The sequence below is a fragment of the Anomalospiza imberbis genome, chromosome 5 (assembly GCF_031753505.1).
Source record: "Anomalospiza imberbis isolate Cuckoo-Finch-1a 21T00152 chromosome 5, ASM3175350v1, whole genome shotgun sequence".
NCBI classification, from domain to species: Eukaryota; Metazoa; Chordata; class Aves; order Passeriformes; family Viduidae; genus Anomalospiza; species Anomalospiza imberbis.
The window spans coordinates 69,936,445-69,953,891 of record NC_089685.1 but is presented as its reverse complement, the minus strand read 5'-3'; the positions used below and the strand labels follow the sequence as shown (position 1 = coordinate 69,953,891).

The following is a 17,447-nucleotide window of genomic DNA, read 5'->3' as shown; positions in this document are numbered from 1 at the left end:
AAGCACTGTAAATTCCACTTTGTGTTTTAAAGCACTAGGCCAGACAAATAATTTTAACAAGATGAACCAACCCTGTCCCAAAGAAATGAAGGGAAAAAAATGGACATTTGAGAAGTTTTGCACTTTTTCTCCTGATCCTGACATCAGCAACTGAGGTCTTGTTAAAGCACCATAAAGCAGTCCCTAAGCTAGAAGTCATTCTCTTTTAATTAAAAATCTTTGACCCCATATTTTTCCTACAACAATAATCTTCTATTCTCTTACCTTTATATTTCCAAAGTTTGTGTTCTGAAAAACAGAGTGAAGCATAAATTGTATGCAAACAAAGAGAGCTTGGCCAAAAAGCAATCTTTGAAAGAAGTTTACATTTTTTGATGTTTAAGATGACAAAAAAGTGCTCTTCATAAAGCAAGGCAGCAGTATCTGTCTCGTGAAGGGCAATGAGATTTAGATGGCATTCCAGACATTTGTACATCTTCTTGGCTGAATCTCCTTCTAAAAAGTGAATAGTGAGGAGGATGTTCCTGCCCTTAGAGCCCCTCTTGAGACAAGCATGACTTTCAACCTTGATTTCAGAAACCGTACTGCAAGAGCAGCCTGCCATAACTCCTGTGTGCTCTGCTCCATCACCTGGAGCAGCTGTACCTGACACCATCTACCAGCTGAAATAACATGGGCCACGTCAGCTTCAGGTGGGGAGGAGAGGGAGAGGGGAACACTGATTTGACATGCAAATTGTAGCCTAGCTCAGCACTGCAGGCTTTTAAAATGGTGCCTTAAATTTTAGCTTTTCTATTTTTCAGGTTCGGTGCTGCTTTAGTGTGTATTTCTCGGCTTCACACTAGGAGATGGTGAGCTCTCTGCACAGAGCAGGGAGACAAAACAATTCCTGCTCCAGCTGGGCACCAAGGACAAATGATCCAAACCTCAGGCCCAGGAGCACAAACAACGTGGGCTGGAGAGAGAAAAACAAGCAGGATGGGACTGCATGGGCTAAAGCTGGAATGGGACAATGAACTCCAGTGTGCCAATGGAGCAGAGCTGATCACAGTGAGAGCCCCCGGGAGCGCTCGTGCATTTTGGGACCATTTGGGTTCATCTTGGGTGCAGCCCTGGCTGGGCTCTGGTGCTGCCCAAGGTGGATCCATGGAGGAGATCCTTTTGATAAATCCCTGCTTTATTCTTCAGCTCTGCCCAGCCTCTGCTCTAGGGCAGCCTGCACAAGGCATCAAAAGGACCTCAGCTGGTCACTACATTGCTGCCTAGCAGAACATTGTCTGCTCTTCCCCCAGCTGGTTGGAGGATTGACTGGAGATCAACCCCCCAGGATAAAGGTATCCTTGGAGACTCTCCTGACATGTCAGCAGTGAGATGCACACTGTCCTTCCAAGCCATGGGAGGTTCCAAGCTGCAGGAGCACCCCCTTGGTCCCCAGCCCTGTGTGGGACTGTCTGTGTGACAGCAGCTGTGCACAGTGACATGCTGTGTCTGTGTTTGGTGAATGTTCCAAATCTGGGTCGAACAATATTTGCTCGGGCACGGAGAAAGTCTGGGAATTTGATCTTGGCATGTGCCTGGAGCCAAAAATACAGTGCAGCAAATGGGCATGGCTGAAATTCCCCCCTGTTATCCCAAATGTCACTCTGAAGGTTCTCAGAGACTTTCAGGCTCCCAGTAGACTCAGTTGTGCCAGCGGTGCCTGACTGTAATGAGCTGGACCTGTCAGAAGCAAGTCCCAGCCAGCACGTTAATTCACTAGCTTTACAGATGTGATTCTTTAAAAGATCTCTGCAATGTAGGTTTTTGTGATTTAGACTTTGAATTACCACCCTCTGCAGTGCCTGTCTCGCAGTTTGTGTCCCAATAAACTTACCTGTGAGCATGCTTAGGAATGTAATTAAATTGCTGTTACTGGAGGGGTACTTTATTGTCACCCAGGAAAACCGATTTGCAAGTGGGAAACAGGCTCTGATTGATTTCTCAGTGCTTTAGCAAAAGTCCCCTCAGTTTTTCTGTAAGCTAATGTAACAAAGGTATCCAGAGTGTGGGTCTGAAGTTAACATTTTGTTTGTTCAAGGAACAAATTGCACTTAGGCTGGTCCTCAATCCACAGTTATCTCTTCAAAGTTTTCCTTTGTGCATTGAAATGACAAATGATAGCAGATGCCAAATGCAGCTTTTTAAACCATACCTAGAGTGAATAGCTAATAGCTTCCCGACTTACACTCCTGCATGCTTCAAGCTTTGCAGGTAACTTCATTTTTGAGACTGAAGTGCCTATTTTTATTTTATTTATTTTTTAATCAGTGGCGTTTCGATCAGTATCTGTTGCCTATGAAACTTGTTTGGGTTAAGATTGCATGATGAATTTGAAATGGCCCAGATTCATTTAAGAGGTTGTCTTAAATTACCTCTGATAGACTTGAGCAATTTATGATTATATTTCAGAGCTAGCTGCTGACTACAGAGCAAAATCAAAACCACCTCACAATTCACAGTATTGTTTGGCTTAAGGTTTAAATCCAGTTCACAGAAAGGAAGGGCTGAACTCTCCACCCCAAGATCTGCTCATCTTTTTTGCAGCTATAGAATACTGGAATGCAATTATTATTAGCAATCTAAATGAAAATGTTGCTTTTCTCCTATACAGGGCCCTGTTTTAACTAATAAGTCCTTCTGTAATTATCGTGGGGGTGCTGTATTGCTAAAATATTCAAATATGAATGACATTACAAGGAGTTCTCTGGGAAGAATAAGGAATCATGCTACAATCATAAAGAGATTGCAGTTTAAAGCAACTAAATGCAGATACATGGAAAAGGGGGAACTAAAATGTTTGGGACTTGTTCCTTTGTCTTCCCAGATACTCTTTATTTCATCAGTCTTCATGGAGCAACATCAGTTGTTTCACATTCCCAAAGAGCAACCTAAATCTGATTCAACGAACACCTGTGTAAAGCAGATTTCATTTCGAAAAAATGTGTCTAATTTATTCTTTTACTCAAACAAAATGCAGCCTCGGTTGATGTTGGCCTTTTTTTCTTATTAATTAAGAAACAAACTATTATTTTCCCATGATGTATGCAATTTTCAGTTTCTAAGAAGATACACTGCATGAAAAATTTCACAAGCTCTAGCAGCACTGATGTTGTAGTGCCTTGCACCAGCACAGTCATGTGCAAAAAGCATGACATTTTAAGATGTGCTTTGTTTTCCTTTTATAATCTGAGAAGAATTTTTGCTTGTTAAATCTGAGAGGCAAAATGCCTCTTTTAGAATTTTGTCTCTTTTAGACTTTTGACGTACAGGTTCTTGGCAAATGTCATTGCTTTGTTTTAGCTAATACAAATAACCATGATTATCTAGAGGAAATAAGAAAAAGGAATGCTTATGCTCTAATTATATTAATAAACACGTTATGAGGGAATCCTTGTCAGTTAATTTTTTTTTTTTTGTCTTCTTTGCATTTCAGACCTCTGGAATAAATCCAGGGCCAGAGCTCAGCTTGGGTACTTGCTCTGGATGCTGAAGCTACAGAGGTAAGAAACTGCCTGAAATGTCTTCATGTAGCTGCATTATGGTTATGGAAAGGGATGGAAATTACTGAAGTAGTGGATTCCCAGCCTTCTGACATTTGCTGCATTCCCCTTGTGCAGATCTTCTGTACCTTAGCCCAGTATTGTGCTAAATCTGATTGCCTGCAAAATAAAACTCCAGAATTATTTTCTGTTGTACGTGGGTTTGAAAATGCTCTACTCAAGTTGTTGAGTAAACTGCATTTCATCCAGATTTAACAAAAATTGGCAATCATTAAATGCTGCTGTGAATGAGATTCATACAGCAGTGATAAACTTTCAGTCCTCATCAGACTGAAGGTTCTCTAAACACTTTACAAACTCAAACTCTATAGGCAGAAAATAGAAATGAAAACTAGAAAATTGAAATTAAAAATAAGCTACAAAAATATTGTACCATGCAGCTATTAGTTATTCAGCATTTAACTGCCTTGCAAAGGTTTTAAAACTAGCAAATGGTCTGACATTGACTATAGTTTTATTAGAAAATTACTTTTCTATAAAAAGAATATCTAACATGACAAAGGAAAACCCACCTATTCTCTGCTATTAATATGAAAATATTAATATTATTTATTAAAACCAGAAAATTCTGGGATCACTGGAATACTTAAGAAGAAATAAACCATTTTCCACCCATGTGAAGGCCATCAAACACTGGTGGACATATCAATGTCTTAGTTATGGATTCTATTTTGCACTCTGTTTAGGAATGAGGAATTGTTCTTGATTTTAAGCTCCAGTTCTCCTGTCTCAGTCCCCTGTTATTGCACCTGCCCTCTGAGGAAATCTCCCATTCCACACTGATCCCTTTTGTCTCTGCAGCTAGAGCTGCCCAATGTGACGGTGGATTTCCTCCTTCCCTGCTTCACCTCTGCACATTCAGTACTCCAAAAGCCATTCAAGTTCCTCTCTTCTACATTAGCAGGATGAGCAGGGTTTTCCTGAAGTTCTGGGATGTGTGGGGATGGTTTGACTCAAAACTCATTTGGGCATGAAGGTTCACTTAGCCAGCAATGAACTGAAATGTGGCTGGAGCCCCTGCTCATGTCCTAAAGAAAAGAAAAAAAAATACAGGATTTGAAAAGTATTAAGAGAAAAAAAAAAACCACAAACATTACCCTCTTAGGCTGAGATGTTGCTAATTAGAAGAGATGCAAGTAAATTTTTAAAAATATTGTGAAAGAGTCAAAGGAAGTCAAACATTTTTTGAAATTTGGCAAGTCTAGCTCAGGTTCTCTTGATTCTGGGTTCTTTTCACACAGCACTGAGTGCATTTAGAAGCTTCCAAAATTAATGGGGATTTTTAAATAATGCAACAGACTAAATCCTAAATTGGGGCCTGTCATTTCACTTTTTTTTTTTAGTTACACAGTGAAATCTGTAGGCTGCGAAAGAAGATCATGCAGTGCCCTGGATGCACACATCTCTCCTGCTGGCTGGGTAAGCATGGGATAAATATGGGATGGCTGCTGCCTGCCTGCCTGTCTGTGGGTGTCACCTGTGCCCCTCCAGAAAGATTGGGTGTCACTTCATCCCTCTGGGATGCTACAGAGCCACAGGAGTCACAGGCACATCCCAACTCCCTCATTTGGTCACCACATGAGAACAACTAATCTGCTTCACAGAGGCACCAGGGGGGAGATAAAACACATCTTCTAATTAATTGCTCAGATGTTTGTTCAGAAATGGAGAATCACCCAAATCCTGAGCTCTTAAGAACCAGCTACCAGTGAGGTAAAACTGCCTGCCTGCCAGGCTCTGGTGGGTGCAACAGAAACAAAAGGCAAACTAAGGAGTGTCTCTTATCTGTGTCATATCAAGAACTTCCATAGAGGTGATGAACATAAAATAAAGAAAGATATCTAAGTCATTGTCAGATGTTTAAGCAAGGCTAGACCATCCCCTAAATTTATTTTAAAAATGATTATTCAGGCAGTGCCACTTAAGGAAGCCTGATCCTGAGGAAAAGGACATCAATCCACAGTGGTTATTTGTTGTTCACTTACTTCACACAAAGCTTCTCTTAATCAGTCATTCAGGTTTTTCTGGTCCTTAATCCTTAATGGTCCTTAATGAAATGCTCTTCATTGGTTTTTGCCAGCTTCCTGAAATCGAAGAAAACAACAGGAAAGATCTCTCAAATAAACCTCAGAAGTTACTAACAACAACTGTAGATACCCCTTTATTAATTAGGCGGTAATAAGCCTATAAACAATGCAAATGGGGTGTTTAGGGGCTTGTCTCTCTTTTTGAGCTCTCATCTGCCCTTCTGTGCATTGCAGCCTTGCTGAAGGATCTGCAATTCAGCTGTTGGCGAGAGCAGCTGCCCTCAGTGAATGGTTCCTCCATTTCTCCTTCCTTGGTAAATGATTCCCCCAGAATAGTCCTCCAAAGTGGCTCATGAACTTCCTCCTTGAGGAGTGCAAAGATCTGGGTAAAGGCACAAGAGACATCAGCTTGTAAGGCCATTCACAAAACCTTCCTTCAAGTGTCTGGGAAGTGAAGGGATACCCGGACAGGGACACGGTGCCATTGAGAGCCCAGACACAGCTTCTGCACTGGGTATCCTACAGCCCAAACTCCAGAGGTTGCCCCAGTGGGATAGAAGGGACCAGAGGCTGGATGGTTCCATGTCACAGGACTTCCACCAGCATTGCCTGGGGATCAGCAGAGACCAGAAAATAAAGAAGCCCTTGTTTTCCACATTGGAGTGAAAAGGAGTGAGCTCTGACAGAGCACAAACCAAGCAGACAGGAACAGTCCCCGTGCCTCTCACTGCTGCGTCACCCAGGCACTTTCTTTCATTCTGAGGATTCATTATTTAAATCTCAAAATGCCTCTCTGAAACTCAGCAGAGATATTCCTGCTTTCAGTAATAAATTTGCAATAATGCTTTCCTCCCTCCTTCAGACCTCTTTGAAATCAAGCGCTGCAGTCAGTGACATGTTGACAGTTTTGCGTGAATTAATGAAAAAGAAGTTGGAAGTGGTTGACCAAGATTTATTTATTATTCTTAAACTGACTGTGTATTCATGTTGCTCTTCTGAAAAGAAAATTAAGAGAAGGAGGAACTGAAAAAAAGCTCTTGAAATGTATGATTTAGAATTTATTCTGTACCTCAATCTACAGGATACAATTGTAAGAATCAACACTTCTGGTTTGAGGTGAAAATTCTTGCTCCAAATTGTAAGATTGCTTTCCTGCTATTGCTTAACATGCTAAGAGGATGTGAAAAGGAATGTTTCCAATACTGGGAAAACGTAAGTCCAAAGTTGGTCACTTAATAGATAAAGGCTAACTATTATTTAGTCCCTTTTGTTTAAAAAGATAATTATTAATCATCTTGGCAACAAAACACCAAGACACAAAACATTAACATTCCTGCTGAATATTTTATCACGTACTCTTTATGATAAAAACCTAAAATGCAAAATCTTCATTATCCAAGCACAGAAGTGACACCTAATCTTTCTGAAGCAATGCCCTGCACTCTGGAACGCGTTGAGTTGGAAATACCAGTCCTCTGAGTCTCGTACTTCCTTCATTTGCATGCACTCCTGTTTCACAGCCCTGTTTCCTCCAGCACCTCAGCCTTCCCCAGAAATTCTGTGTTTGCCTCTGCCTGTCTGGGGCAACAGCCCCAGGCAAGGAGCAGGGCAAGGAGGCTGCCAGCAGCAGAGGGCTGGCACTGGCCAGCCAAGGGCTTGCATGGCCCGTGCCAGCTCAAACACAAGCACTTCCTCTTGCTGTTTTCCTGCCTCCTGAGGCCAGCCAACCAAAGATGGCATTTCTCCATTCCTGGAACACCTGGTGTAGGCTCTCAATGCTCATAATTATCCTCCCAGCCCTCTGCAGGTGCAGGGCAGGTTCTCTGAGAACACAGCTCTACAGTGGATAGGTTCACCTATAAATCTTAGGGAAACACATGCCATAGGATTCCAAATGTGTTTATATTTTTATAATTTTTGCTGAGAAGGCAATAGCAGTTGGAATAATGTTACATTATAAGGTTATGAAGCCTTGGGCAAAATCTCCGTCTCTTAGTAAATGCAGGGCTTTCTACTGCAATAAAAACCTTCATGTCAGCATCTCGAGCTGCTGGATCACTTACGCCTTTACAATCTTCACCACTCAGTCAGTTTTTACCCCTTCTCTCAACAGAGCCTTTCACTTCTCAGGCGTTTGTCTTCACCCACTACCAGCCGACCCCTTGCTGTCCTCATCTCGCACGGCAGCTCCCGGAACACCTTCCCACGTGTGCCCTGGCTGCCAGCTGCTGTTGTGGCACATGCTGGCTCTCAGACAGGCTCTGACCTGTGTGAGCCATGACCTGCTCCTCCTTTGGCTCAGCACGGCTTGCCTGCACAGATGGTGAGGAACGGCACGCGCCGCCCACTTGTCTTTCTGTGCCTCTCTCCATATGGTTCTTGTGTTGGACCTGGAAACAAAGTGGAGCAGTTGGTGGGACTAGGAAATTAATTTCATTAAGCTCAGCAAAGTTGCTGTTAAAATTCCTCGTGTTCTTGTACTGATGTGAATGGCCGAGGGAGTCAGGTAAGGCTCAGGTGGGAATAGGCAGTTCCCTTGATTTTACAGGGGTCAAATCCCCCTGTGCTGTGCATAAAGCTTACTCTGTGGCACGTCTGTAAGCCACTTTAGCATATGAGTGATTTCCTCATTTCCCCAAGAAAATCATCTCATTACAGGTGTGAGATTGTGCAGCATTAATATCTGTACATGCACACTGCATAACATCTGTACATTTCATAATATCTGTACATGTATGTTTCATAATATCTTTAAATATTCACTGCATAATATCTGTACATGCACACTGCATATGTATATTTCATATCTGTACATGTACATTTCATAATATCTGTAAATATTCACTACATAATATCTGTACATGTTCACTGCATAATATCTGTACATGCACACTGCATAATATCTGTACATTTCATAATATCTGTACATGTATATTTCATAATATCTGTACATGTACACTGCATAATATCTGTACATTTCATAATATTTGTACGTGTACAATTCATAATATCTGTAAATATTCACTGCAAAATATCTGTACATTTCATAATATCTGTACACATAAATTTCATAATATCTGAAAATGTTCACTGCATATTATCTGTACATGTACAATTCATAATATCTGTACCTGCACACTGCATAACAGCTGTACATTTCGTAATATCTGTACATGTACGTCTCATAATATCTGTAAATATTCACTGCATAATATCTGTACATGTACACTGCTTAGTATCTGTACATGTATATTTCATAATATCTGTAAATGTACACTGCATAATATATGTAAATATTCACTGCATAATATCTGTTCATGTACACTGCAAGATATCTGTACATGTTCTCATACTGCACAGGATTACACAGTCTTGGAAATGGATAATGCCACTTGCTCCTTTTAGTGGTGGTAGGGGAGATTTATATTTCGATGATAGATTCAGTTATATCCTCTTTGTGCTTAAAAGGAACTGATTAAAAATGCCAAGATTTCAGGACCTAGGATAACATCTCAAAGGGAGCCTGTAAATGTGCACGAGTATAACTTTCATTGTAAGATTTAGCTCCCCCTGAGACTCAGTGTCAAAGGCCAGAATTATTCCACAGATATTTTTGATATATTTGTTTCTCAGCCACCTGGGATCAAATCTCCAAGAAGGAGCTGCAACATGGGGGGATTTCTGTGTTGTGGGGTGGAGCACGGCTGTCCAGGCTGTTGAAGGTGATATAATGCTGGCTTAGGGCTCAGCTGCATGGCTAATGCAGCCCAATACGGAAGTGGGCTGCTGGAATTCCTGAACAGCCACTACCAGTTCCTGCTGAGAGCTTCTGCTTCCCAGCACATGGGGCAAGAATGTATATTGTGGCTTCTAGCCATGTGAAGGTCTGGGTGTACAGCTCATAGAGCTATGGAATCTGGCAACCATGAAAAGGAGGGATATTCGTGATGGAGACACCTGTCCCTACTCCAGTGGTTACTTTATGTACTTTAAATATTTTTTTTAATCTTATTTTCAACATTTACACTATAAATCTTCTATAAACCAGTCTCTGGAACAGGGGCTGGGATCCAGGTGTCTCTGCCCCTCACTGAAGGTTCCTACCACAAGGCTGTGGTGTCATACTCATTGCTTCTCCCTTTCTACCACAGATATTTTTCATTTATTTATACCAAGTGAAACAGATTCATCATCAAGGCTGGCAAGATTAACAAAATATTCCATGGACAGGAATTTAAAGCACAGTTGAAGAATGAGAGGAATTTGCTACCCAGCACTCCAAACCTTTGTGACTGGTGATTTTGGGAAGCCGCTCCATGTGCTCACCACGTGCCTCTGGGATTTTTTCTCAGGTGATACAGGTGGAGGAACTGTGCTTTGCTTGAGAATCCTTCAAGGCATGACTTAGACACAGAGAATTCAGCTCTGCTGACACTGCAAGACTCCTGGACAAGCCCAGAAGTGAAACTTTAGCACCTGGTTTAACACTAGAAGCAGAGCACTGTAGAGGCAGCTGAAGAATTTTTGGATGCAGGCACATTAAGGCAAACAATCTTTGAAAATCCCACTAAATACTTATTTGCATCTTTAGATACTTATCTAACTACAACAATTTGATTCCAAATCAAATTTGTTTCTTGAACATTAAGAGTTAGCATTACAATTTTTTCACTCTAAAAGAAACTTCCTAACATGGCTCAGAGGGGGATTGTCATTAATAAGTTATTGATGAGCCTGTACCTTTGATTGTGTGCATTACATGTCGAGTGAGAACTGTTTCAATTAAATTAATTTTTTTTTTTTTTTTTTTGGCTAATCAGTAGAACAAGTATTCATTCTTAGCTTCCCTTACTCTGAGAGATTTGGTCATTTTCTTTGCAAGACACTAGTTAAAATTCACTTTCAGCCTACATTTCTGTTTCTCAGCTGTTTAAGCAGAACTCATTTTTTCAGTCTTACTAGGAAAAGATGCTTTGAAAATATCTGTTCCATTTCCTAGGAAAAAAGTTGCACACTTATAAATCACAAAATCAGAAAGCATAAAACTTAGTGTGCTTACAGAACTACTTAAAAATAAGAGTAATTTGCTGACATTTTTTGGTACTGTTAGCTCTGTAACACAAGGTAAAATGGAACTGGCACCAAAGATCGTATTCAGGTTAGTAAATATGTTGATTTTTCAGTGTTGTCTCCTAGAACTGTAACAAACCAGGTTATATGAAAGAGCATTGAAATTCCTGTTAGAGGAACTTGTGACTTCCTTGTATTTCTACAGACTATTTCTAAGAATTCAGGAAAAAAAAACCCAGCAAAACCACCAGATTAAAAAAAAAAAAAAAAAAAAAGGAGGCTGAGGGAATATTTGGTGTTTAGAGACCAAGGAGCTGGATAGTCCAGTCAAATGAAAACTTATGAGAAATAGGGCTCCATCCTCCAAGCATTTATGTATCCACTCAAATTTGTTGAGTGAGAAGTTTTTTAAGTGAATATTAAAAAAAAAAAACAAAAAACAAAAAACAAAGGAACAGTGGAAGAGTTAAACTTAACTCAGTGATCAGAAAATGAAACACCATTTGAAGCACAAAATAACCAGAGCATCCTGTGCAGATTTGAACCAGCCAGTGTACTTGTAATTATCACTTTTAAAAGAAGGTGAATATTTGCTTTCAAAACCAGTACTTCAGGTGGCTTCAAAATTATAACATACAGAATTTTTACAAGTTATTTTTTCCTGAACCCAAACTTATGAGAGAAATTTATGGCATAATTATCTAATGTTAGCAAAAACCAGCAAACCAAATTTCTGGGACAGTCATTCAAGTATTATGAACATTGGCATCTTTAAAAATAAAAACCAACAAAACAGAGTGCTTGTAATCACATTGCTATACTTTTCTTTTAAAAATAACAGGTCACTGCTAAAAGTGTGTTTTACAACCCAAAGCACAGATTTTCCACAGACCAGGATTCACTATTGCAGAAAAAAACCTCTGCATAATGTGAATTCTCAGTTGCAATAAAATGGAATCACTCTTTGAGAACGAGATTCCCTCCATGGGCATCATCAAAAAAAAATTCGAATCACGTGTATTTTACAAGAGCCTGGAGGGACAGAACAAGGAGAAACGGCTTCAAACTGACAGAGAGTAGGTTTAGATTAGGTATTAGGAAAAAATTCTTTAGTATGAGGGTGATGAGGCCCTGGCACAGGCTGCCCAGAGAAGCTTTGGCTGCCCCATCCCTGGAAATCTTCCAGGCCAGGTTGGATGGGGCTCTGGACAACCTGGGCTAGTGGAAAGTGACCTTTAGGATCCTTTCCAACCCAAAACATTCCATGATTCTACTGACAAAAGATACATAGGCAAAAATAAAAATATATAAAAGTTACAAAAGATAACCTTTAAAAGTCTCCAGTCGCACTCTTTCCTCTCCAGAACTGGAATTTTACTCCTTCATTTTAGCATGATCATTCATGTAAGCTAAAAGTAATCCCATTCCATTCTGAATAATCCTTATTTTGAAATATAAAGTTTGTACTTTCTTAAATGCTTCTAGTGGAAGTATAACAGACTTAGAGAGACTGAAAACTCACTTCTGTGCTTGGAAAAAATCTGAATCAGCCTATTCTTTACAGTGCATGAGGATTCTAATTGTTTTCCTAATACAGTCATTGTAATTCTTTCTATGCACACCACAATGGAAGGCAATGGAAATTTTCATAAATTAATAAATTTGATTTGTCATCAAGTGGACGTTCTCCACAATATAGGACTTAATTTTTATTCATTACATACATCAGTAATGTATTTTACATTCCCCTTATGAAGAAAACCTTGAAATTGTGAATTAAGTGAAACACGTGCAGAGTGGGTGTTGTGAGTATGCCTGCACTCAACTCCAAAGTAGTATTATTTACTACTTCTTTGCTGAAAATGGTATAAAAATAATCTAATTCACAAGGCAAATATGTTTCAATGCCACATTCACTATTAAAATCATTGAATCAGCGAGATTACTCACACATTTTTTTTTACTACATATTACTCTGGATGCTCAATGAGTTACATGAAAAATTTGTAATTTTCAAAACTTTCAATTGAATTCCATGTGATAGTCTGTGAAATGTTACTAAAGTCAGAAAAATACTCATATTTAAATAAGCATATGTAAATAAGCATATTTTTAAGTGCTCCAGTAAACACACATATAAATCTGTCATGCAATGTACTGGTCCTTACCTAAACTACTGAGGATTTTAATGACTTAGCAATGTTGTAAAATAATTTGGGATCCTAACGCAGAAAACTAGCATTCAAGTCCAGAACATTACCACCATGTGTAGATTTTAATCACAGTATATTTCACAAATTAGGCAAATTTAACTTTACTCAGTCAATTGATATTCGGTAGCAGTATAAAAATTTATATAGAATTATCAATATGCAACGTCATAAGAAACTGAGGAAAGTTTAATGACAAGGAATAAGAGGAAAAAAAATAACAAAAAATGTAAGAATAATTACCATAAGTATAGACCAAGAGTGGTAAAGTTGAAAATGTATGCACAGGATTATCTCTATTTCTTTTTTCCCCACCCCATGGCACTCTTCAGTAGGACATGGTGCAGAATTTACTTCATTTTCACTATTGCTTCTTTACCCCCAGAAGAGCATCTCACTTAGCTCAATCACAGCATTTCTGCAGGGTTTGGGACTTTTGTTGTGTTGCACCACTATTTTGGGGGGCACGGTCCGTGTAACCTGTTATGGGAAGTGGCCCTGTACGTGTTTCTGGTGGCTTCCCAGAGCAGCTGTGGCCCAGTCCCTGTGACCACAAACCAGCAGCAGCATGAGAAAAGACTGCAGGGAGGTGTGGACAAACCAGACAGGTGCTGACCTGGATAGCTGGGCTAAACATTTCCATGGTGAGATCTCTCCCCCTCTCCTTAGTGGTCAGGGAAATCATTGTTCCTCCCTTAGGATGAAGAACTGTAAATCCCTGAGAGGATCAGGTAAAAGTGCTGTTACTAATGACACATAAAATTCACTTCATCTTCTTCACCAGTGACAAAGGATGAAGTGATTCTGAGACAGATGATTATGTCTTGGGGAACAGTCAGCTGTCCAAAAATTCTTTACACCTCCTTTTCTTCACTATCCATTTCCTGCTCTTTGTTGTCCAGAGCAAACTGCCTTTTTTTTTTTTTCTCAGTTAAAGCCAGTTCAGCTTTTTTAACTAACTTGATGTTCATCCTTATTTTCTTACAGACCTTTCTGTGTAACTTGAAACTTCCTGGGTTTGTCTCCTTCGCAGTCTCCGAGAAGTCTCTACCCTCACTATGGAAGATAGTGCTGCAAATGGAAAGTAGAAGGGGTAATTTCTGGTTTTCACTGAAGTGTGAGCGGCTGCAGTTTCTTTGGTGAATGACTGATACAGTGACCTCATCATATGGAATGGTTCCTATTTTCTCTGGGTTATTATAGACACCTATTCATCAAAGGGAGGCTGAGTCTGCAAGTGCCAAAAAGATGCAGCACCTGAACTTCAGGGAAATCTTGAGCTGTTGACTATTTGCAGGGGTAGAGCTCTGCCTTCCCAGAATTTCTCTTCTCTAGAGAAGGAAGACAGAATTTTTAGGTGTCTATATGCTCAACATACTGTTTAAGGAGTACCTGTCAGCTGTAGACAGCCTAATCCAGTGGAATCGTATCCTGAAGAACAAAATAACACAAATACCCTCCTGCCTTTCCCCTTCTTTGTGTGAGTCCCTGCATGGGAAATCTGCTCAATGCTCATTATTTCTCATCTTCTCTGCAACTCGTGATCTGTTTGGCTCATCACCTGCCCTGCTTTTCCACCTGGTAGTGGTTTTGATGGAGACTCTAAAATAAAATCACTGCTGCCTTTTTGTGAAAGATCTTCACAACCTAGGTACCTGAAACACCCTTAGATAGTAGATGAATAACTGACAATTACATTGTTTCATTCAGAAACATGCAGAAGTAGTATTTTTATCAAAGCCCACGTGGTAGAGGCCACAGCAAAGTTCATTTTCCCATGTACAGCAAAGTTCATCTTCCCAATACATGAGAATTTGTGCCTTGACTTTGTGAGCCTTGACTTCCATCATGCTACCTAATGCAGGATGTGAGAATTGATATACCAGGAAAAAGGACTCCTCATTTGACTTTCTTCTGTCAACTTCAGTGCAAAAAGTGGCAGATGCCTTGGGGAGGTCTGGTCTGTTTCATGCGAGACTGGAAAGAACCTAGAATGTGTTCAGCCAAAAAAAAAAAATGCTGCTGCTTTTAATCTAAACAGAATGATTAATGTGTTAGGTTAAGGAATTAAAAGAATATAGTCAGTTATCTGCTCTGATCTATGTATTATAATCCTAAATGGCGTGGCAGCAAAGAAATCAAGGTAGGGAGTGTTTATTCCTCTAGTTCTTCTTTTTGCTTTCATTCTTTTATTTAAGGTGTCAACATTTCTGGTATCAGGAGGTGTAAGTGTAAAGTAACAAAGTGGAGATAAATTAAGATGTAAGCAAATGCTTCTTGGTAGTATTAGGTCAAAAGTCTGATCTATCTGATTTGCAACTGCTGCATGTGTGTTATCTAGTGTTGCAATATCCATTTATTTGCATTTTGTTCTGATGCATCTAGACTTAGAAACACATGAGAGATGCATATTTTTATTAAAAAATGTGAAAAGGAGTCATGTAATTATTACTATCTGGGTACTTGTTCTGTCTGTGGGAGGTTGATGTTTAGGGTAGATGGAACCAGCTATGTTTTTCTAGATGTGTATGGCAACCTGCTGATTGCTGTCTCACCAGAATAAACTCCAAACCTTTCCAGCTGTTCTTAATCTGGCCTCTTAACCTTTAAAAAAACCAGAGGCTTTCCATTCCTCAGAGCCAAACTTTGCTAACAATATCTAGGTTGTTTTCAAACCAAGCTTCAAACATAAAAATGACTAATAAATCCATATTCCATAATAGTTAGGCTGGAAAACTATCATTTTAAAACAGACTCAGTTTTTATGACCCATTTCTAATAAAAATCCCAAGTATGCTTCGCTAATGCTACCATTTCAGATACTCAGATCCCGCATGATAGGCATGATATCCAGATAAATGCACCAATAAATATGTAAGGGCTATAAATCTGTCTCAAATTAGTGATTTGTGGATGTGCAAGGGGGAAGAGGGCTGGGAAACTCTGTTTTCTAATCTGTTCGTTTCCTGACTCTTAATGCTCTGTCACTTCACAGCTGGTGACTGTATTTTTCTGTGGTTTGTATTAAGTGCTAAATGCATTACCCCACGCTCTTCGGGGGACCCGGGGTTTTGCACAGACTTAGTCTGCACCTGATTCCACTCGTGTGAAGACCAATTTTGGGCAGCCCAGGGGCAGGGCCAGAGTCTGCCCCGAGCAGAGAGCGAGGCAGGTTTTGAGGAAGGAAACAGCGGCTTTTGGATGGAGCTACAGCCTGGAAACCCATAACGCTTTGGAGGACCGTAGCCCGCTGGCTTTGGGATTCCAGTTCGGGCTTCCTATTAAAGCAACAACACAACCCGTAATAATCACTCATAAACATCCATCTTCCTGACTCTTTTACGGCCTCGTAATTGCCCCCACCCTGACAGGCGGATTTATGCCCTGGCTGCCAGCGGCCGGTGCCAGGGAGCTCCTCCGGGGGAGCGCGGGGCAGGGCCGGGCTGCCCTTCCCGGGAGTCGCTCCGGCAGCTTTGGAGGCGGCAAAGCCCCCGCTTTCCCCCTCAGCCTCCTTCGGTGTCGCCTCCAACGCCCCGCTCCGCTGCTCGGCTTTGGCCGCTTGCTCGGTACACGTCTGCTCCAGGGCTTTGGGCAGCCTCCTCTCCCGGCCGGGGGGAGCGCTTTTCCCGTGTAAAGCTTCAGGACTATCCCTGCAGAGTTCAGGAGAGAAACCCTCTCCTTTTCGCTCGTCCTCTTTTTCTCTTCCCAAGCGGGCTTACGTTCAAGTTTCTCCCGCAGGTCTCTTTCTCGCCCTCCCGGCAGGACTTCGCAACTTCTGCCACGGTTCCGCTGGCCTTTTATTTGCTTTTTTTTTTTTTTCTTTTTTTTCAGCCCTGGGCTTTATTATTTCTTTTTTCCCTGTCATTTCTCACTCCCCGCAATGCACAACGACCGGGAAGCTCCTTCCCCGTGCCCGCGGGGCAGGATCCTCCGGCGGGCAGCGCCGTTCCGCCTCCGCCGGGAGCGCCCGCAAGGCGAAGGATGGCCTAGAAATTAAGCAGCACTTCCGAGGTGGTACATCTGCCTCTCCCCCCTGCCCATTTTCTTACACCGCGTAGGATTTCTCCGTGTGTCTCCCAGCCCTGTACTTTTAAAGAGAAATTTTAATTTACCGCCCCAAGCCCGAGGTGCTCGCGGAGAGGCGCGGCGCTGGGCTCTCGGGGAAGAGGCGAGCGGGGGGCGAGCGGGGGGCGAGCGGGGCGCTCCGCAGGCGCTGCAGCGGCGGGGAGCGCCCCCGGCCCGCCGCCCCCCGGTCGGCAGACGCTGATGGTGGGGTCGCTCCCGGACCCTGCCCGGCTGCCAGTAACCCCGGGGCGGGCACCCATCGCGCCTGGGTGCGCGGGGGAGCCCAGCGAGGCCATGGGCGGCGGCGGGGCGGCGGCGGCGGAGCGAGGGGCGCCCGCCCGGACCGCGCCGCTGCTGCCGCCGCCGCGGGAGCCCCGGCGCCGCCGGAAACTTTCCTCGGCGCTCAGCGCCGGCTGCCTCTCGGTGCTGCTGGCCCTGGCGGCGAGGCTGGCGCGGGGGGAGCGCGGCCGGGGCCC

At 41.9% G+C, this 17,447-nt stretch overlaps 2 long non-coding RNA genes across 2 annotated transcripts; one reads left to right on the top strand and one right to left on the bottom strand.

Annotated features, from left to right (window-relative positions):
• Positions 1–1,078: 1,078 nt before the first annotated feature.
• LOC137474864 (uncharacterized) lies at positions 1,079–9,907 on the top strand. Its single transcript, XR_010999534.1, has 4 exons — positions 1,079–1,334; positions 3,473–3,539; positions 4,943–5,018; positions 9,778–9,907. It is a non-coding gene; the product is annotated as an uncharacterized lncRNA (long non-coding RNA).
• On the bottom strand, positions 9,053–16,719 carry LOC137474863 (uncharacterized). Its single transcript, XR_010999533.1, has 3 exons — positions 16,626–16,719; positions 10,479–10,621; positions 9,053–10,071 (listed from the first exon to the last, which is right to left on the bottom strand). It is a non-coding gene; the product is annotated as an uncharacterized lncRNA (long non-coding RNA).
• Positions 16,720–17,447: the final 728 nt, after the last annotated feature.